The sequence below is a fragment of the Orcinus orca genome, chromosome 7, assembly GCF_937001465.1.
Source record: "Orcinus orca chromosome 7, mOrcOrc1.1, whole genome shotgun sequence".
Classification (NCBI taxonomy): domain Eukaryota; kingdom Metazoa; phylum Chordata; class Mammalia; order Artiodactyla; family Delphinidae; genus Orcinus; species Orcinus orca.
In genome coordinates, this window is record NC_064565.1 from 54,644,399 (window position 1) to 54,667,125 (window position 22,727).

The window sequence follows — 22,727 nt, forward strand, 5'->3', positions numbered from 1 at the left end:
ACAAAGAAGCAACTTTATATGTTGATATGGTGTTAACTCCATAATAATTAAATGAAAAAAAAAGCAAGATTTATTTGCATTTCAAAAACAGAGAAAATATATACATATTGTTTTTGTTTAAAAAAAAAAAAAAAAAAGCATTGGTTGCCTCCAGAGAGGAAAACAGTGAATCAGAGGGCAGCAAGGAAAGGAAAAGGGCTACTGGGGCCGGTGAGGGGGGGGTGGTTCCATACATATTAGGGAGTAAATAAACTCCAGAAGTCAACGTATCTAAGAAATACGAACTCCGTCAGAAATGTCAGCAAAGAAAAATCCCAAACAATTGCTGTGGAACAGGACTAGAAAGCAATAGTCCAAATAGAAACAAGAGGACAGAGAGTTCCAGGAAGGGACCCGTAAATCTGATAGGTCTGATTATGTGGAAAAATCTTACTGAGAAAGGGTTGGATTATATAGATATAGAAATTCATATATGGAAAAACTAGGCACATTCTTTTTTCTTAAGTGAGTTTATTATTAACTCCACGATTTTAAAAAATTCTACAAGTAAGGAACCATGTTCATAATACACGTGCTTGGCTTAGCAGTGAACAAGATTTACACAATAATAAATACATACTAAAATGCAAACGAAATGTGAGAATTATACTGCGACATCTATTGGGAAGTCAAGAAAGGGAGGGCAAAGGGTATGTGTGTGAAAAAGCTTAATATTTATCTACCATAATGGACAGTCAGTAGGTAATGTCAAATATTGATACATTAAGAAATAGCAGTATAAACGTATTATTTCAAAAGGTAAATATGGAGAGAAACATCTAAAAGAGGTGAAAGTGGTTGCCTTTACGCAGCAGGACTGGGGGAGATGAGGGTTGAGTGGATTTCTGTTGCTGTTGTAAAATGTTTAATAGTCTTACTTAATTTTATTTACATATAAGTCAGGGGGAAGTACAGGATTTGGAATGAGACTGCTTAGATTTGAATCTTGGCTCTGACATTTCACTAGTCTTGTAGATAGAGGCAAATTACTTACTCTTTCAAGTTTCCTATCTCTAAAGTAGAGGAAAAATAATATGTACCTTATAGAGCAGCTTTGAAAATTAAATGATTAATTCATGTAAGTTGCTTAAAATATGCCTGGCACATAACTGCTCAGTAGTAAAACAGTAACTAGGGACTAATACTTATTAAGACAATAAATATTAACTACTGTTACTTGATAAAAATATAAAGGTGTTAATAACTAAAATCTATTTTTTAAACATATGAGCCACATATTAAATTCTGCTCCTTTTGTGAGGAAACTTTTTTTTTTTTAAGTTAATACTCCCAGGTACTAAGTAGGACTTTATTTCTTTAGGTTACAATCTTCACTTTAGTCCATAGTTGGAAGGGGGAGAAGACCCATGAAAAATTCCAGTCATAGTAAGAGCTTAAATTGGAATCTGAAGATAAATTTTAGTTAGATTGGCCAAAACGGGAGGAAAGAGAGCTCCAGGCAGGGAGAATGACGCTTACAGAGACCTAGAGGCAGGAGGAACTTGGCAATAAAAAAAATGGCTAATAGAACTAGAACAGAGAGTGATGATGTGAGAGGTGTGCTCTGGGCAGGAACTAAATCATGCCAGGCCTTTAGGCCATGTTAAGGAGTTTGACTAACCCTGTTAAGCAGGGGGTAACAAGACCAAATATTTTGAGAAGATGCCTCTGGGTGCAGTGTGAAGAATCAATTAGAAAGATTCATATAGGCAACAGGGAGGACCTTGCGAAAGTCCAGGCAAAAGATGATGGTAGTGCTAGGAATAGAGGAAAGTAAATGGATTTGAGAAATATTAATTAAGAGGTAAAACTGACAGAACTTGGAGAAGGGAGACTCCTAGGAAGGAATCTTTTGCCTTTTTTTTTTGGTCTAGTCTAATTAAATTATATTCTTCAGGTAAAAGCTGACCTCCTAAACTTCTCACCAATATTAATGTACTCAATTGTAGAATATTTGCAAATAAAAGCTGTAAGACATTTCAATCACAAAGTTAACTTTTCACTTCTAAATGGTAAAATCCAGATCTTGGAACAGAGGCACAGAAATAACATCACAAAGGAATGAGATGGAAATAACAGCAACCTAAATTAAATAGCCTAATTAATTAAGTACAGTGAAACAAGTTTCCTACTTCCCAGTTTCTGCAGTTGCTGTCCATAAAAAAGGCAAATATACTGCTGCCCAATGCCTCTCCCCTTCCTGTGCCACTTTTACTCTAATATTTTTACTCTACAATAGTCTTAGAGGAAAGAGAAATTTTACATGCTCCGCAAATAATCTACAAGTTGTGTGTGTGTACACAGGTGAAAAAGCAGACTGTATTATATCACATATGTAAGTCACATGATAAAAGGATACCTCACCCAGCTCAGGTGTATGTGGAGGAATGTTGGTTGTGTTGTGCAGTGTCCTCAATGAGGTGAGACCTCAATGAGGTGAGACCTCAGTTGACTCTTAAGGAAAAAGTTATAGAAATAAAGATAAGAGGAAAGGAGCTCTCAGCGGTGGAGTAACAACAATAGAAAAAAACAAGGAAATCTGTTGCCGGAGTAAAAAATTTTGGTTTACGGAGTATAAATCCGTAGTTAAACAAGGGTCATATACTGTGGGACCATTTTAAGGGCCATAGGTTCTCTATTCTGTGAGCTATGAAAAGTCACTACATGACTTGAAGTATAGGAGAGAGAAGTTCAGGTTTACATTTTTAAAGAGATCCATCACCTCAGGGGTTCTGCTGAGGATGGATTCAAGCTTAATACTATCCACTGAGATATCAGGTAGCAGGTGACTGTGGTACCAAAGTCAAAAGTTGATGAAACCCTGAACTAGGGCAGTAGAAGTAGGAGAGGAATTTGTGAAAATAGGTGGAAAACCTTGAGCAGATCTGGTGATCTGATAGTTGTGGAAGTTAAGAAAAGAGTAAAAAATGACCTCTGGATTTCTGGCATGATACCTGGATGGTAGTACAGATCCATTACCCATTCTCCAACATCCCAGGAGCCTAATGTGTTTCAAAATTCAGAATATTTTGGATGTTAGAAAGGAGATATCATTTACACACCCAATATAACAGTGTACCCCCCAGCAGGGCCTGGGACGGTACCATGTAATCAAACACAGAACTATTTCTGCAGTAAGACACATCCTCCAAGCAGAGTAGATGATAAATAGCTTCCTGACAGTTCTCGCAGGTTTTACAGCAAATGCATTCAAGTTTTGCTGAAAACTGAGTTAACCAAAAAAATTTTTGTTATCAGAGATATTTTGGTTTTGGAATTGTGGATAAGAAACGGTAAATGTACTAATACTCATAAATAAAATACAGGAAGTAAAACATTGTTTTTTGTTGTGGTTGTTGCTGTTTTGATGCGATAGAGTTTCTGGTTTACAAATGTAAAATCTCAGGTAATTATGACATCTTAAAGATGTCCAGCAGGCAACAGGATAGATGAGATGAGCAAACTAGTTTGGGCAGTTTGAAACAATTATAGGGAAAAAAGTGTAGCTGGGAAAATAATCTCTATTTAGTGCCAAAAAATATGAGCCCAACCTAGAGAATGACTGAAGGAGACTTCATCTAATTGCCAGTAGTCACTAATGACCTAGAATTCAGAGCCCTACTTGTCTCTGCTTTGCCATAAGTTAATGCACTTTGGTCTTTTGCCTTTGCTGGCATTGATTTGAATTCATTGTTGCTATTGGCAGTATATTAATTGTGTTAAGATTACCCAAATCATATAAAACTAATTATTCTGATACTAACTAGATGCATAATTAGATAGGTGATTGAAAATACTTCCTTCTCAATTTTATAATCATAAAAGATCTGGCATACCAAATGTATTTTTACACTTTATGGACCAGAAAATTGAATATGTCTGAAGATGATTTGGGCATTGATCATTTCCAAAATATTAAATACATCAATATTTTCTTTTGGAGAAAAATTCCTTTTACCAGGAATCTGAAGGCATGTTAAAATTAAAAGCTTCTATGGAAGGCTTAATCATCCAATCAGAGCTTCCAAGCCTACATCCCTACAGGTCCTAGGGATCTAATTTCTTAATTTCTCAACCTTTTTTGGGGGGTGAGTGGTATGATTCCCACAATATGTCTCATATTTGTCTCATTGTGAAAGAAAAATATATATTAACAGACTACAAACCAAGTAATAAACTTGCCTGTTTAATGATTTTTTTCAGACTCCACCCAGCATTATAACTCACCCATAAAATTTAGAACTTATAACAGAGCTGGACAGAATTCTTTTTCTCTCTCAAACTTTCACTTGATAATATTTGGTATTATCAAGATTATACTTGGTAACTTCAATAGTTACCATCAAAATCCCTTCAGAAAAAACCTTTTCAGTTTTTTCTATCCCCAAAATACTACAGTATGCTGAGAAGCCATGTAAGATACAATAATGTACAATAAGATTTCACACAGTTCTTAATGTTTGAGAGTTTTAGTCTAGCACCAGATCCTAGAGTCTCAAGCCCTCCAATAAATGTTTAATAAGGATTATAGTATAATTTTATATATTTTTAAAAGTACAGTTTGATTTTCTATTCTGTGAATACATGGGTGTGTGTGTGTGTGTGTGTGTGTGTGTGTAAGACACAGTAAACTGGTAGAAAAATCAGCCTTAAAAAAAATGTAAATTCAATAGGATACCGCTATTTTTATTGTAGGTTCCAGCCCATTGTGGTCAGAAAATCGATGAAAATCAATGTAGTGTTTTAAGACCAACGTTTTTTAAAAGTAAATAATAGAGAACATCCATGCTGTAGGATTAAGTATTGTTTTGTAAACCTTGTTTCATTTATATGCACACATACTTGAGTGTATTGTGTTGAGGAATAGAATGCATTTCTAAGGATTGAAGTCCAAAACAAAAAACAGTTTAAAAAACACTGATGTTAAGGAAGTGTGCTTGCCAACCAAAAATCTAGAGTGTTGCAAATGGAAGGATGACCCTGGGTTGCTGCCTCATAAAATATATTTTAAGCCAATATAATAAAAGATCAGAAGACTAAATTATGTTGTCCGAGTTGACTCAAAAAATTAACTGTGGCTCTGAAATACCAAGAAAGGATTAAAAATCTCAGTCCACATGGCATCTTCAATACACATGTGATCCACAATGACAGGTGAAGAATTATGGCCTCAATCTCCCTGGAGTCAGGCATCATCTGGACAAGTAGAAGTTAGGGTAAATCAGAGCTGGACAAAGAACAATTGACTATTCTGTAATTACAAAGGCCTTACAAACTATATGAGACACAACAAGGTAAAAATCTTATGATAAATGAGAATGTAGGTGGTGAAAAGTACAGATAACATGAGTCGTGAGTCAAGCCACTCAAATAATAATGCCATGTCTACCACTAACTTGCTGGGTGAACTGAAGTTAGAATCTCTCTCTCAGCTTCAGGTTATCACAAACTGGATGGGTTGACTAGACATCCAAAGTGAGAAGGGGATCCTAAGAATGCTAGGGCTAGAAGAGATTCCGGATTTAAGTCCCCATTATCTTAATCTAGGGGAGTATTATTTTTCCTATTTTACAGATAGTTTAACTGAGACACCCTGTTACTCTAGCTATTGCAAATATGTTACATTTCTCCCTAAAATTAAGGGTAAAGATAATCTAATAACATCTGGCCCAATAATCAGTGAAGATTAAATTAATACCCTACACTCAGAGAGCAATACCTACATCTAATTTTTAAATAGTATTTAGTACATATATCTCTCCATATGGAGACAAGATTAAGAGGACAGGTGAGGCTCTTTTAAGAAAAACAGAAAGCACTGGTTAAAGGTATCATAAATAATTATGTCCTATTGTGCTGCTGTTGACTTTTTAACTTTGACTGCACCTTAAAAAAAAACAACTATATGTGTTTCCTACAGCATTTTATGTTAAGTGTGCAATTTAAAATATATTTTTTAAAATTAGCAAAGATAGAACTAAACAAACATAGGCAGTGAGATTGCCATTTATTATTAAAATTTCTATGTAAAAATGTTAGTTAAAGCATTGCAAAAAGAAAGATGCTTGGTACAAACTTCAGAATGTTTTAACTAATATGTATGCTAGACTTCAGATATTAAAAGTTAAATTTAAAGAAGTCTATTTGTAGGGTATGACTTTAACCTCATGTATTTTAGACAGAAACTCAAAGAAAAATTTATACAGTAAAAGAAGCAACAGATTTTCCCACAACCAGAAATTCTCAAATAAATGAATTTTTAACAATACAATTTGAATTTAAATGTCTTCATTATGTAGTATAACTTTTACAGCAAGTTATGTTCAGTTAATAAGGTTTTCTGAAAGCCAGAGAAATTGGTAACTCCTTGGAGTTCTAAAAACAGAAACAGTTATTTGATAAATTTGAAGTGAGGTGTTTGGGTGAATATTTGAAAGAGAAGGAAGTGCTTTGATGGGCTTTGAAAGAAAAGGAAATAAAGTCTAAGGTAAGCACCAGTTTCACCCTCAATTCTTAGGCTTCAGAAAAGCCTAATTAGGCAGGGAAAGGAATTTGGGCCTGGCACACCCAGGTTCATACGTGGCAGGTTCCTGAAACAAAGTTTTTTTGAACCTTTGACTCATATGCCACAGGCAGACCAAAGCCGCGATAGGCAGGTCGTTTAGTCAACAGGTCCTTCAACGCGATGGTGTGCGGTTGGTGAGTGGCAGTTAGATTTCCTCCTGCCACGAAGAAAATAACTTCTCGATCAAACCGGAAAGTGGGCGCAGCTCTGGCTTAGGGAGCGCACCCGGAAAAGTACAGAGACCAGAAAAAAAAAAGAGAGAGAGAGAGAGAAGGATGTCCGCGTCCCGACCGCAGAGCGCCTTCCAAACCACTCGGAAACCATTTGAACGGCTCGGGCGGCCGCGGTTTCCAGCCTAGGACGGTCTGGGGTCCGGCTGGGAAAGTTGCCGGGCCAAGCCGTGCCCTTCTCGTCGCGGGTTCGCCCCTCCGGCCCCCGCACCGGGGCGGCCCGAGACCAGCAACCTGTGAGCCCGAGAGGAGCCCTCAGCCTCGCGCCCGGCCCTGCCCCTCCCACCCCCCACTAGGCCACCCTCGCAGGGACCAGCTCGGGGCCCCCAGGACTTCGGCCCGGGTCCGGCTCCTCTGAAGCCTCCTTACAGAGACCGACAGGAGGCACTGCGAGTGACAGGCAGGACAGGGCAACCCCCGGAGCGCCACCTCCTCCCCGGTCTCGGGAGTCCCTTTCGGCCTCTCCCGAGGGCCAACTGAAACATCGCTCTCGAGACCATCTCCAACCGGCCACCGGGACCTTCCTCGTCTCTCCGCCAAGTGAGCCCCCGCGTCTGTCCGACTCCCCCCCGCCCCCCACACACACACCTCCGACGCTGCCCAGGGGCAACGGGTCCCCCGCCCCGACCCGAGCGCCGGCCCGCCGAGTTACCTGGCGGGTGGGCAGGGCAAGGCGGCGGGAAGCGGCGGCCGGGCGGGCGCTGGACGTGGGCCGGGCGCCAGGTGCAGGTGGCGGCGGCGGCGGCGGCTCCGGTGGCTGTAGCTACAGTTGCCGATTAGTCCAGCTCCTCCTCCGCCGCCGCCTCCTGCCTTCCCGCGGGGCCTCCGGCGTTGCCAGGGAGAGGCCGAACCGAGGCTCGGCTTCCTCTCGGAGTCTCCCAGGTGAGCTCCAGCCTGCGACGTCGGCAGGGGCGAGGCCCCCGTCCCGCGCGTGCGCGCCAGCCTCCCGCCCCGCCCAAGCCCTACCTGAGCGCTCCAGGTGAGGACCGAGGACTGCGCGCGGGGCAAGGGCGCCGTCCCAGGCCGGGCGCGGCCGCTGCGCGACTCCTCTCCGCGGGAGGCGAGGCTGGTTCTCGGCGCGAGGCGAGTCTCAGCCCGTCTGCCCTGGGGAGTCCTGCTCTGACCTGGTGGTAGGGGTCACCTTGTAACCAGAACACGGTCAGCGTCCTTAGGGAACCAGAGAGTCTAGATTTCCCTCACACACACTTCCCTTCCTCTGCGTTTTGCCAAAATGAAGGGGTGAGCTGCCCGGAGATCCGGGGGCCCCGTGCCTCCGAGGACCACCTCATGACGGCAGCAGTGGTTGGCTCGTAGGGTTTCCACGAGCAGGGTTCAGCAGCGTCTGTCACCACTTAGGTTCGTGAGCTATTGGGTGAGCCTCCTTCCCATGCAGTCTTGATTTCATCACTTGACTCACTTCAGCGCAGCTAGTGGTTTCCGTTTCTGCAAGCGCGCGCTCTGGTAGGGGCGCCTCACGTCCAAAGGAGGAGCCTCCCTCTTCCAAAGAAGAGCCTCTGGTATTTGGCAGAGCCTCGCGAATTTGGGGCGCACCACCCCTTCCTGAGTTGCTATCGAAAGGCAAACCAATTCCCAGATGAGAGGGAAAGCAGCGACAATAGAGAAAAACCCGCTGTCCTTGTTTGAAAAGACACTGTGGTTTCCTAGAGAGGGCTTGCTTCTCCTGGTGGTGTGCTTAAACCCAACATCTATTGGCAAGGTGAGAACGCGGACTCTAGGGAGATGGTGGGGTTTGCCGTTGTTTCTAAGACAAAAAAAAAATTTAATTCCTTTCTGTTTGTCTTCCTTCTGCTGTTCTGAACAAACATTGACACACTCGAAACCAGGACTTAAAATGACCTTTCTACTTTCCTATGAACTTATTCATTTATTTGGCTCTATCTTCAATGTTCACAGGAATATAAATACGACAAGAGCTGCAGATGCTTTACTGGCATGCTTAATTACATGTTGGCAGATTGTCCATAAAGTTTGCCTGTGGCCTTCCTCCTGTATTTTGACACATACTTTTATGGTTCCCATTTATTGGTATATTAGTGTTATGTGTGACCTAAAGTTAAGGTTTGGAAATACTGGTTAGTACAGTATCAACAGGTGTAGCTTTAGGACTCAGCTAGTCTGACATTGGTTTTAGCATCCACAGTACTATTTTATATTACACTCATGAATTGGATTTAAAACTTTAGTTAGTTGTTTGTTTTGTATATTATGGTTACCTTGCAAGCATCAAGGAAGCATCATATTGCAAGCATCAATATGTTTATGACATTTTAATATCAGTACTTACCTGCAATTTTTAAGCTCTCCCCCTCTTCCCCCCAAAAGTTCAGGAGCTACTTATGTGCATTACCATACCAACTAGATAATATTTGTCCTTAGAGCCGTAGCTAAACACTACCTAAATTCTACACCACCCTCCTCCTTCTTAAAAATATTCTGCCACTTTCTTTGTTGTTTGCTTTTAAATGGAGATTAGAGTGTTAGTCTTTGGGAAATTTGGGAGAAATCTTAAATGTATAACCAAGGAGTATCTATATCTCTTGTTTTGTACTACTCATCCCTAAATGAAGCAGGAGCCAAAGCCTATCAGATTTTTGATGTCCCACCAAGCAAAGAGCCAGAATTTTCACTGACAGAGCAGAACAGAGCAGATGAATATAGAATAGCAATCTGGAATCCAAGGACTGAAATGCATTGACAGCAAGACTAGTAAAGCCAAATAATAACTGAAAAGAGAAGCTAGGGGAGGCCTATAAAAAGAGAGAACAAGCAAATAGGACCAAAATGCTGCATGAGTGAAAAAAGAACAGGAAAAAATATAAAAATCAGAAATTACTAAAAATTGACAGTCAGTTTTATGATGAAGACAGATAATTTAAATAAGGAAAACAATATTTCTGTGTCTGGCATACCTATTAGCATTACGTCTGAAAGCAAAGTCTTAAAATTAATGAAAGTTACTTACTTAATAATAAAATTAAAATGCTGCAGGCCCAGAGAAAAATATTGTCATGCTGAAATGTTTAATGTCCTAAATGCAATCAGTTGAAAGTATCATCCTATTCAAAATTATGGAATAGAGAATTTGTTTTATAAAGGGGAAATTAGTATTTCATCATAAAATAGAATCCAGGAGACTCAGTGTAGACATGCTCCTCAGAAACAAGCTTATTTTAATACTACATGCTTGGCATAAAATGGCAGTTAAGATAGAAAACCAAACAGATTTTATACAGGAAGGAAGACAGACATTCTCTCTCCCCCCGGCCCCCGCAGGAAAACACACACACACACACACACACACATACACACACACACACACACACACACACACACATAGGACTAACCACAAATGCTCGTTTATATGGATTTAAAATAATACTCACTGTTTAATCATTTCTGTTAACATGTAAATTAATGCCAAGACCAGTATCTGACACTTGGTAGGTACTCAGTAAATATTTGTTAAATGAATAAATAGATCCATTAAATACCATGAAAAAACCAATATGCAGGGTGTCTTGAGCAGAGTACAAGTCTAATGCCTTAAACAGTATGGAGAAATAATCTGGGCAAGTAAGAGTAATGGACTAGGAATCTGAGGGCCAAGCTTCTAATAACAGTAGTTACCAGTTATCATATACTTATGTTTCAAAAGGCGCTATGCAAAGAAACTTACACTCCTATGAGTTACTTCTGGGCTTACATTTTCTCTTCCACAAAATAAGATAATGGTATAATGTGATTGCCAATTCCTTTACACACTGATTCATGTAAATGCCATGATAATTGTCAGGGGAAAAAAAAAAACCTCTAGGTAAAGGAATAGTAATGGAAAACAAATATGAGGATATGTAAATTACTTGAGATTGAAATTTTAATTCAAAAAATTATAATATATAATGTAACTAGTGAAATTGTTCAGATTCACTAAGTCCAACTTTAAATGTTTTGGATTTGTTAATTGTTTAATTTATGGTCACCCAGGGTTTAGCAACTTTAGTTTGAAATGTACTGCCTTGATTTAACTTTTAAAAACAATTTTGCCTTATGTGGGAACTGGAGTCTCCAGTTCAGGATCTCCAAGTCAAATTGAGAGTTTTGGCTCAAAGACTAAACAGATTGAAATAATTTCTACTAAAAGAATTGAAAGGCTATTGATTTAAAAGGAGAATGATGCTGGTATCATGATGAAGAGCCACAAATATGTGGGTATTTTTTTAAAATAATGATTCAGCATAATTCTACATTGTGCTTAAAATATTATGAGTGAAAACATAGATAGATTATTTTTAGTATGGACTCTCTTGGACATTGTCTTGTATGAAGTTTACTTATGATTTTTTTCCCCTGTAGGCTATCATCAGCACAACCATCTGGGACTTTCCAAGATGTACAAATTTCTATGATGGCACTATTGCCTTAAACTGCAACAGAATTATGTCTTGTTAATCTTGTATCCTTAATGCTTGGCACATAGTAGGTGCTCAATAAATATTTGATGAAATGGATTAAGTAGAGTGCAGAGTTTCAAGCTTTTAAGCATTAGCATAAGAGAAAAAAAATACTATGCTGAGTCAGGCTATATTCAATCTAGCCAGCTCTAAATTCTGACAGTGGCACCAAAGGATATTCTGTGGGAAAAGATGGGGACAGTCCTGCATGATGTTGACCTCAGAGAAGTACTCCAGGTATCCCTGACTCACTTTTTTCCTCAACTTATCTCTCTATTGTCTGTAAAACGATTGTTTAAACTGTAAAGCAATTCATGTTCATTACAGAAAAATCAAAAAATGCAGGCGAATTTTGAAACATACAAAATTTCTCCCATAAGGATAAATCAGTACTAACTACCAGACCCTTTTCTGTTATATATCTTTCCAGGTATCTTTTTTTATTGGAAAAAGTTGGGAGGAGAGGAATGTGAGATATGAAGGGAGACAGAGACATGTTTTTAAAATAAAAAGTATATCATTTGGGGGTCTTGTTTTGTATCCAAAGTTTTCTACTTAACATATATTTCCACATCAATAAATTCACTTTTTTACAGATTATTTTTAAATTACTGCATGGTTTCTTTTTGTATAGATGTGTTTAATCAGTCATTTATTATGGATAATAAAGATTGTCTCCAAATTTTGCTATTGCAAACCATCCTGTGATGATCAAGCTCTTCATCTGTTGAACCATTTGTAATGATTTCCTTCTGACTTTTATTAAGCCACTTTGTATCAATCATTCAAGATCCTAAACAATGATGATATCACTAGAAGAATCATATCACAAAGACAAACAGTAAAAAAATAAACAATTTAGCATTTTCTATTTGTAAGAATCTTAGTTACCAAACATTTATGTAAAGGATGTTCATTATGATTAAAACCTTATTACTTCAGAAATATGGAAGTAGAGTGCCCCCTTATTTTAGAAAAGTCAGATCTTTTACCATCTTCTGATCATGCCACACTCAGCTTCCCACCTCTGAAAATCCATATATCTTTTGATACAATATTCTTCCCTCTCTTCACTTCTCCAAAACCTCTTTAGCCCAGCTGAAGACCCTAGTCTCCTACAGAGACTCCAAGATCAGCCCAAATCACCTTGATACTTTTAAATTCCAGTGCAATGGCATAAAATAAACTACCCTCCTCCCTTGGTCCCTACCCTCTCCTTACTCCAGTAACATGAAGAGAGAATTGTGGAGAGACACTACCTGGGCGTGGTATCATTTATTGCCAAATAGGTTATGAAATTTGTTAAATAACTTAAATCATAGAAGACAGGGATGCTCTTTTAGCATAATAGGTCTAAGGTATTATACCAAAAGAAATAACATCATTGTAGTTAAGTTAAAGAGAGAAATATTGATTTTTTTCATGCATACTAGAAGGAAAACTTTGAAGGAAATTATATTTTTCAGTGGCTTTGTTTTTAATTGATTAACAGAAAAGTCATTTGCTCCTTCCCAACATCTAATCACAGAATAAGAATGCACCTGTTCTCTATTCCCAAGGGAGTCAGCAGACAGACCACAGCCCACTCCTCCCCTCTGCAAAGCTTCAAGAATAGGCGTCCCTGACAAGCAGCTGACATTTGCAGCCACACACACAAAATCACTGCTAGGGAAGGAAATGTGCTTATTTCTGTTAGAAGAGTTGATGGACCACAGAGAAAAGGGGAGGGGAGAAGGAGATATTGCAAAAAGGGGTTAAAGGGCTTAGAAATGATAAAGAAGGAGAAGAGTAGAGCACAAAGGACTCATTCATGTGGGATATCCTCTGAAGGCTTAAGAGCAGTCTTGGGAACACATCCCTTCCAAGGCCTGGTAATGTGGCTTCACTCCTGGGATTGAATAGGGAGCAAAGGAGGTAAACTAGGAACGACATCCAATTTCTTTCCCTCTTCCCTTCTCCCCCCACTGCAAACTCTATGCAGCTTTGTAATAACTACCTAAATCCTGTGGGAAAGACCTTAGCCTTCATCGAGATCCAGTGCGTATTTGATTCACACTAAGATGATATTCAGCTGGGCCTCTACTAGCCTAAACAGTGTTTTGTGTGAATTAGAAAATGTCACTAATAGGCAGAGGGAGTTCATGGGCTCATGGCTTGGCAAGGGGATGACCCCATCCTCCCAGTAGATATAAATTCTCTCCAAGTCATCCAGCTGGCTGAATGGAGCCCAGAATGCATTTCAGCCCTACTTGTCCTTTGACAGGATACCTTTATGCAGGCAGGGCACAGCACACACAACCTTGTGTCCACCAGGTATAGCCAGTTTCCTCACCCTTTGCATATGGAGTGTTCTGCCACCTGTGTTGACCAATAGAATATGGTGGAGGTAATGTTATGTGACTTCCAAGGCCAGGCCTTAAGAGACTTTTTACCTTTTGTGTTTAGCCTCTTGGAATGTTGCTATGCCATGAAGAAGCCCAGGGTGAAAGACCATGGAGAGAGGCCCAGCTGTCCCAGATGCTCAGCTGAGCTCAGACCCCAGCCGACCACCCGTTGAATGCAACTTTGTGACTGAGCCCAGGCAGATAACAGCAGAAGAACCATCTGGCCAACCCAGTAAATCATGAGAAGTATTCATTTGTTGTTGTTTTAAGCCACTACGTTTGGGGGAGTTTTTTAAGTTATTTAACAGTTTCATCTAAATTTGATCTCTCAACAGGAACAAGCACCTTTTATACTTCTGCTCCCTTTGTACTCTCCCAGTTCATACAGAGAAAACTTTTGAAATGCAAAGGTTTGGATTTATTGGAATTTTGAAGTCTAAACATTGAATGCGCAAAACATATGCCATAAACCTTATATTTTGAAGAATATGTGCTCAGTTGGAGCTAGTTTTCTCTTCCCACCCCAAATCTTAGTAAAATGTGTGCAGAATGAGGAAAGAGAAGATAGGCGAGGTGGGCTGGGGGTGAGGGCATTGGGAAAATGCCTGAGAAGAAGCCCTGTAACCTGGCTGAACAGAAATGCCATATTGCACCATTCACAGAATGGTGTGCAGAATAAGATGTGCAGAAATGCAAACTTGACGCTAAGAGCCAGACTGATGAGGCGACTCTGAGAGCAGAAAAGAAGCTGGCTTCATAGACCCTAACCCGGAGAACAGAAAGACCCCCAAGTTTATTCCTTGCCTAATGTTAAGTAAGAACAGGAAACACTTCTAAAAGGCATCTTGAGGCAGACGGGCCTGGTACAGCCCCAAAGCCCTCTTGGGCCCCAGGAAGACTCAGGGAGGCCCCAAAATGTTTTTCAATATAAGTAAGAATAGATGTGAGAAAGAAATTACCCTTAGGTATAGATATGGAGAAATAATTTTACATTAAGTTTGTTGTATATCTGATTCTGTCTTCAGAGCTAGCACCCACTGCAAGGCCTTCCATAGTAATAAGCACAAAATGATGCAAAAGAAATCTATATTGAATGTTCAGCCTCCATGGGATTTTCTTTGGTCTCTTATCTTACAAAAGCTCATTCTGTCATTGCCATTTCATATAGAAAGTATGTTATTCACAACTCATGTCTTCTGTAAGCTTTCTTCAATGAAGATGGTAATGATAATACACATTCCTTTTTAGTTCCATCCCTTCCCTCCACGGTAAGTTTTTCCATTCCCTGAGACACCATTTCTCTCCCTTATCCCAAACCCCTCAAATGAAAAAGAATGATGGATAGGAAAACATGTATGACGTTAGTGGGAGGAGACAGTAGGGCAGGAATCCAGAAGTCTGTGGTTTATGTCACAAAAAAACACTGGTAAGTGCTTTGGATGATAAGGAATTTGCTTATAATCTGTTGCAATGACTTGATATTCTTGTACTGAAAAAATTTTACTTCCTACTTTGACCTGTGATGTGGGGCAGGGAGAACATTTACTGAGTAATATCTTTGTACCAGGAATTATTCCTGCATTATCTAATTTAGTCTCCATAAAAATCCCTGTCATCTTTCAGGTGAGGAGATCTCAGTAAATAGCTCAAAGATGCACAGCTGATAGAGCTGGAATGTAAAAGCAGGTCTGTCAGACCCAAATACCTGTGTTCTATAAAATACATCATGTCAGAGAAGTTGTAAAATCATTTTGCCTTGAATCCAAGGGTGAATAATTTGGCATCTTCAGCTTGTCTTTAAGCATTTGTTGACAATTTCTATTTTCACAGTTTCTATTCCATTCATGTAATGATAACATGTGGAAAAATTAAGCAGTAAGACTTTTTTTCACATATAAATCTTAAAATATCTTCAAATATAATAAAACCAAAATTGTTAATTTTGTTTCATATGAATCTTTCTTTAAATATAAGATTCTGAGGCTTCCCTGGTGGTGCAGTGGTTGACAGTCTGCCTGCCGATGCAGGGGACACGGGTTCGAGCCCTGGTCTGGGAAGATCCCACATGCCGCGGAGCAACTGGGCCCGTGAGCCACAACTGCTGAGCCTGCGCGTCTGAAGCCTGTGCTCCACAACAAGAGGCCACGATAGTGAGAGGCCGGCGCTCCGCAATGAAGAGTGGCCCCCACTTGCCGCAACTGGAAAAAGCCCTCGCACAGAAACGAAGACCCAACACAGCCAAAAATAAATAAATAAATAATTAAAAATGAATATCTGCTTAAAATAAATAAAAAGATGCTATGAAACAATGTCATACCAAAAAGCAAACACACTGATTTCTACAATCAAAACATTGAGGATTGCAGGATCCTCTAGATAACTCAGGAGGATAAAAGAAGGTAAAAAACTAACTCAGTACAGTGCTCCATTTAACAATAGGCGTATGAGTTGTTCATTTAGTACTTTAAGTACAACAAGGATTTCCCAAAAATGAATTGTTAACATTTTGGTGTGATTGTAAACCGTAAACTGGTAACATATTTTAAAACATAAACAAAATTCTCCAAAGTAATGCTTCATCATATTTAATAGTATAGTTTTATCCATTTAATTATTACTAGAAAAATAGAAATAAAATACCTCCAAATTGATATTTTGACATTAAAAATAAGCGTCTCTTACTTTTAAGTGATACCTATACTTTAGTTGAAAGTGAAATACTTATAAAGACTTTTGGACCCGTTGGTCCAAATCTATCTCTTGACAAAGCAAAAACATAAAGTGAGAAGTACAATAAAGTTCATTAATATAAAAAATGAAATTGTGAGTTTTGTAACTTAATTGTATCGGAGCCCATACAAACACACTAGATAGATGGAATTGCAGTGATGGACTGTGTTTAAGGAATCATTCTAGAAGAGTATAATATAAAACTATTCAGTGAAAAGGTAGAATGAAATAAAAATCCTCAAGCAAAATGTATTTTATAAAATCTCAGTGCATTTTCAAAATAACTTTTCATTTTTAAAGATTGTCCAAAGCAAAAAGTCTTGGGACAGCCTGTCAATTGGTTTTATGGAATTTGACCTTTTGTAGCATCACAGAACATAATGAACTAGACTGACTAGTTTTGCCATTTTTTTTCTTAATAGCATTTAAACACTTCCATAGTCTCATAGAAATCAGGAAATAATGTCCCAGACCACACACAAGTAGATGAATTATAAAGGACTGAAAATTATATGACTTTTAAGATATTTTGCTTAGGGATAATAATGGCAGTAATTGTGTAGCACCTTTTGCTTTTTATTGTTTTTACCAAATATTGAGCAGTTTCAAAAGAACATTTATTAAATATGTGCAAAATATAAAGAATCACAATGAAATGAACAGCTCTCTACCCACCACCTACTTAAAGAGGAAGAATATTACTCTGATATTCCCCGTGGGACCCTATCAGGTCCTAATCCTTCTCAACTTTGAATTTTGTGCTAATTATTGTCCTGCTTTTCTTTAGTTTTGCCACATATGTTTGTATGCCTAAACAAAATAATGGCTAATTTTGTACATTTTTGAACTTTATATATTACGGAAATATATGTGTAATATTCTGCTACTTGACTTTTTTGCTGTGTAGACAATATTCATACGTATTTTTGCATGTAGCTGTAAATAATTTATTTTCACACGGTATCAGGTTTATCCATTCTGCTCTTGATGAACACTGGAAAAATTTCCAGGTACATGTGTGAGAGAGAAAGAGATCACAAACAGTGCTGCTAAAAACATTCTTACACTTGCCTTCTGGTACATGTGAAAGATCTGCTCTTGGATAAACACCCAGGAGTAAAATATCTGGGTTATAGAAAATTTACCATATAGTGCCCAGTTGTTTCTCAAAGTGGTTATATAATACATCCCCATGGTTTTGATGGCATGCTCCTTTACTGAACTATACATACGCATATAATTATATATAGATAAATAACTCTTTTTATATATGTATTACTTCTTTTCTGAAAATAATTTTATATACTAGAAATCTAAACACTATTAGTGCTGCTTTTTCAAAGAACCAGGAATTGTGAAAGATGTGGTTGATTGGGAATTTTTGTTATTTGTTGCCAGGAAACAAAATATTATGGAAAAAATGAGAAGAATGTTTCAGTTATGTCTTAACAGATGGAAAAACAAATGTATTTATCTTTCACTTGCCTTCTATTACACTACGGATGTCTTCGTTTCTAGGACTGAAATAGGCATTCACTCTATTCTCAATCTTGGTCTTTGGTCTAAATAAGTGCAAGGGCTTATTGCTGACATTCAAAATAATGTGTTATACAAGAAACCAATTTCAGGGATGGAAGGAAAGCTGTACTTCTTTAGCTATAACTTCTAAGAATCATCGAAATGGGAACACTGGAAAAGATTTCAATATCTTTTGGTCTCCTCCATAACTTTTTTGGTACATTTTTTTTCTCTTGTAAGACTTCTCTACTTTTTATTTATTTATTTATTGGGAAAGAGCTAAGTAATTTATGGTGTTTTTTTTCATCAATTTTTATTGGAGTATGCTTGCTTTACAATGTTGTGTTAGCCTCCACTGCACAACAAAATGAATCAGCCATACACATGCAGATATCCCCTCCCTTTTGGACTTCCCTCTCATTTAGGTTACCACAGTGCATCAGGTAGAGCTCCCTGTGCTATACAGTAAGTTCCCATCAGTTGTCTGTTTTATAACAGTTCTCTACTTTACGTTGAAGAGTGTTCATTAACTGCCCAACTGGGTATATGTCAAATACTCTAAAAGTTTGGACTTTACTTAACTAACATCCTCTGGGTACAATACCACCAGAAGCACATGCTTCTCATCTACATCTAATAAGGTTTCTTTAATCAGTGCAGGCCTATAAAAACATGTTGTTCTTTAGAAGGAACATTTTGTAAATGCCAAAAAAAGTTTTCTTTTTTACTCTCTTTGGTCAACATTCTACTCTTCAAAGCTTCCTAATCTTATAAGAACTCCAAATTATTTAAATTAGAATCAAGCAAATGGTAATATTATCTTGAAAGTTCCTTGAGTGGTACTCTCCCAGATCTTGTGCTCAGTTGGTTAATGTGTGTACCCCTGATGGTCTCTTGCACTAGGACAAGAAAGCTGCAGAACCCTATTTTGAAATTAAGGTACAGTGGCCTAGCTATTTCATGATGTGTTCATTCCAATGGGGCAATGTACTCACTAATATACATTACTCACTAAGGTACTCACTAAGAAGCATTTATAATATGCTTTATAAATACTAATCAAGTAACCAGAGTTATTTATAAGAAATCATTGTTATTAACCTAATGAAGAATAATTGGGGCTTCCCTGGTGGCGCAGTGGTTGAGAGTCCGCCTGCCAATGCAGGGGACACGGGTTCGTGTCCCGGTCCGGGAAGATCCCACATGCCGCCGAGCGGCTGGGCCCGTGAGCCATGGCCGCTGAGCCTGCGCGTCCGGAGCCTGTGCTCCGCAACGGGAGAGGCCACAACAGTGAGAGGCCCGCGTACCGGGGGAAAAAAAAAAGAATAATTGGACATTAAATGTCATGATAAGAAGTATATCACAGGTCTCTACAAAAATTAAATGGAGAATTGCAGAAAGTTTTTTGAGATTTCCAAGCGAAATATATATGGGCCCTAAATTATTTGGTCACTGTTATTCCTTGGATGATCAAGGGCTACTCAGTGCAGAGACACTTTCTAACCTACTATCAAATATTGCAAAGCAAGCATATCAGCCATTAAAAAATCAAACTTCTTAAGCTTAAATAATAATGATACTAAGAGTGAATAGTAATGAGTGTGTATTATGTGTACTAAGCATTTTATGCACCTTATTTCATTTAATTTGCACAAAAACCCTACGAGGTAGGTAGTAGTATTACCATGTTTCAGGTGAGGAAACTGATATTTGGAAGATTATGTAAGCTACCCAAGGCTACAAAGCCGTTGAGCAGCAGAGTGAGGATTCAGCCCATGCAGGCTGTTATAGAAGCTTGTGTCCTTAATTACTGTATAATTCGGAATACTCTAATATTATGAGTTTTCCATTAGGAGCTTCCTTCTCACAGCTAAGAACTCTGATGGTCCAAACACTAGGTGTATATACTTATGTTTGAATGAAATGCCTACTTTGTACACTATGCTGTGGGGAGTGATATAAGGACTTACTATCCCTCTCCCCAGGGAGCTTACAGTGTTGATGGGGGGATAAAATGTAAACACAATACATATAATCAAAAGCAAAATATGGCAAGTGCCGTAAGAGACATACTGCGGTGATGCACAAAGGAAAGAAATCCTGTTGGCTAGAGGGACAAGAAGTGTCTTTGTAAAGCAGGTGATATGAATCTTTTGAGGAGCAGGAAAGTAGAAAGTCAGGATTTTGGACAAAGCAGGCCCTGCAGCTAAAAGCTTAAGGCATGTTGTAGGCCAGCCCTGTTCTATTTTAACCTGGTTGGGCTAGGACAGGTTATGTATAAAGAAGACCTAGATGTTGGGGTGAGGAATTTGTGCTAACTTATTAGACAGGGAGAGCCATTGAAGGTTTGAAGCAGGAAGGATATCATTCATTCAACAAATATCTTAGGAGTGTCAGTATGTGCCAGGCACCGTGCTAGATGCTATGGTGAACAAGACCAGCCCATTCCTTGCCCCATAGCTCCTACAGGCCAGTGGGGGAGAAAGACGCTAATTTTCACTCTCACTGAGAAAGTGATGACTGTGTACAAAACAGGAGCAAAGACTGAGTAGAAACGAGTTTTAATGCTTTGGTTTGTATTTCCACTATTACCTTTTTTTAAAAAAGTTTTGTTTTAGAATAATTTTATATTCTATTAAAATTTATTTTAAAATAGTATTATGTAATGATCTTTTTCTGTTTTTGAAATGTGCTTATATAATTCCTCTGAACTTCACTGAGTATATTCACAGATTTGCAAAATATTTTCTTGATAATGATTTCTAATAAAGGTTTTTTTTTTTTGCTCGTAAAGGATTTTCAAAATCCATCTCTATTTTTCACTATTAAAATTGCTATTTAACCATTTAAAGGATATCATTCCATGTCAGAACTCTGTGGGATAAATTTCAGAAAGACTAAAGCCACTTTTTACAGATAGGTTCGTTGCACAATACAAACTGCTACTGTTACTAAATAGATATACATGTTGAAGGGATGTCTTTGGAACTTTTAAATTTGACTCTGATCCCTCTGAATACAGCAAATCACAAGGTTCCATTTGAGTTGGAAAATTTTGTAATGACCAAAAAAGTATTACAAATATAGGAAAGTCAGTTTAAAAAGAGGTCCACAGGAAAGGTATATAAACTAACTGCCCAACTATGATCAAACACCTTCATGAAAAGAATTTTATGGTAAGACCTACTTGTATTAGAAGTTTTTATAGGCTTAGAAATGTAAAACTCAGTTGTTCTTGAAACTGAGAAAGTAAAGAAGATTACTGAATTTATCCTGACGTAATAATGTCTCAGGAGAAAATTGCAGTAAGGTGCTTGGGGATACAGACTGACATGTGGTGGCAGTGGTGAGGAAGGGTCCGTTAAGAGGAAGAAATCAGATTGCGGGCGAACTTTGAAAAAATGTAAATGGGGTATACTGATGCTTAGTTTCCTTTAAACATCTCAACACATGATACTGACAAATGTGGAGACAGCTGGCAAAACTGTATGTGTTAATTGCCAACATTATATAACTAATATTTACTATAAAAAAGTTCCCCCAAATAATTTTCTTTCATCATCAGATAGCCATACACATCTAGCATTCTTTATGTTTTGAAAGGTATATCTTTTCTTTCTCCCTTCAGGATCAAAATATAAAGTTTTATGTTCCCTACTATACCTTCTTTAAGAATAGTATAAGTATTAAACATTTTGTTTATGCAAATAAATCATATCCTCATGAGAGAAAGAGCTCCTCAGAAAAACCTTCCTTTTGTCATTGTTTCCATGCCAATGTATTTCATTCCACTGTTTACTTGTCCCGAAATTTCACAGCAGCAGAAATTCTACTATACATTATACTTTTATCTGGTATCGATTAAGAATATCTTTGATTGCAATTTACCAAAAATATCTGACTAATAGTGACTTAACAAATAGAGGTTTATTTTCTCACGTAACAAGTCTAGAAGTAGATGGTTCCGGCCTTTGGATTAGCTACTCAGCAATATAATCAGTAACTTCATTCTATTTTTCTGCACCACTGTCTTTGGCATGTTGATTTTTCTTCCCCTGGTTGTCATATCAGGGTCACAAAATGGTCACTGCCGGCCAGCAATATATACATGCTTAAGCCAGGACAGGATGAAGAGAGGGGCTCCCAGCTACTTGTCTCTTTCTGTCAAAAAGGCAAAAGCTTCCCCAGAAGCCCCCTTAGTGACTTCTCCTTACATCTCAAGGCCACTACAAGTTTCAAAGGGGGCTGGAAAAGCAGGGAACAAGATTCTCATGATTGATTTAGACCATTGCAGGGATGGATACACTGACACTTTAAAGAAAATCATTACTTCTGTCAGCAAAGAAGACGGGTGAATGGATATTTGGTAGGGAGTAAAAAGGGTCTGTCTAAATGCCCTAGGTCATTTGGAATAATGTAAAATTCTTAAAGACTGGGATTGTGTCTATTCTCTTCCTTCTGTATAGGACTTAAATCATAACAAAAATAGCTGAACCTAAATCCTGTATTAGATATAGATGTAGATATGATATATATACTATATTCTATATACTAAGGCAATATCTCCAAATCTCACTCAGTTGTACAAATAGGAGAGGTACTATACAAAACTAGAGGGTTATATATAGATGTGTAACTATAAACTCAGATCCAAGCTGAACTGAAACGTTATGTAATTTATATCAGCCTTTTACCTGGTGTCTATTATGTATTTGCAACATATGTATTACGTAACATATTTTATTTAGTCTTCCCAACAACCCTGCTAGGTGGTTATTGACCTCATTTT

The 22,727-nt window shown here is 38.3% G+C and overlaps 1 protein-coding gene across 3 annotated transcripts in view; it reads right to left on the minus strand.

Moving 5' to 3' along the window:
• Positions 1–7,936, minus strand: part of GALNT3 (polypeptide N-acetylgalactosaminyltransferase 3) — a 43,994-nt gene extending 36,058 nt beyond the window's left edge. Inside the window, exon 1 of one of the 3 annotated variants that reach the window (XM_012538170.3) lies at positions 7,801–7,936. The gene's annotated coding sequence lies outside the window, so the exon portion shown is untranslated. Of the gene's footprint in view, positions 1–7,422; positions 7,444–7,486; positions 7,626–7,800 lie in introns of those variants that run through there. The other 2 variants (XM_004283591.3, XM_049712060.1) reach the window with 2 other exon arrangements.
• Positions 7,937–22,727: the final 14,791 nt, after the last annotated feature.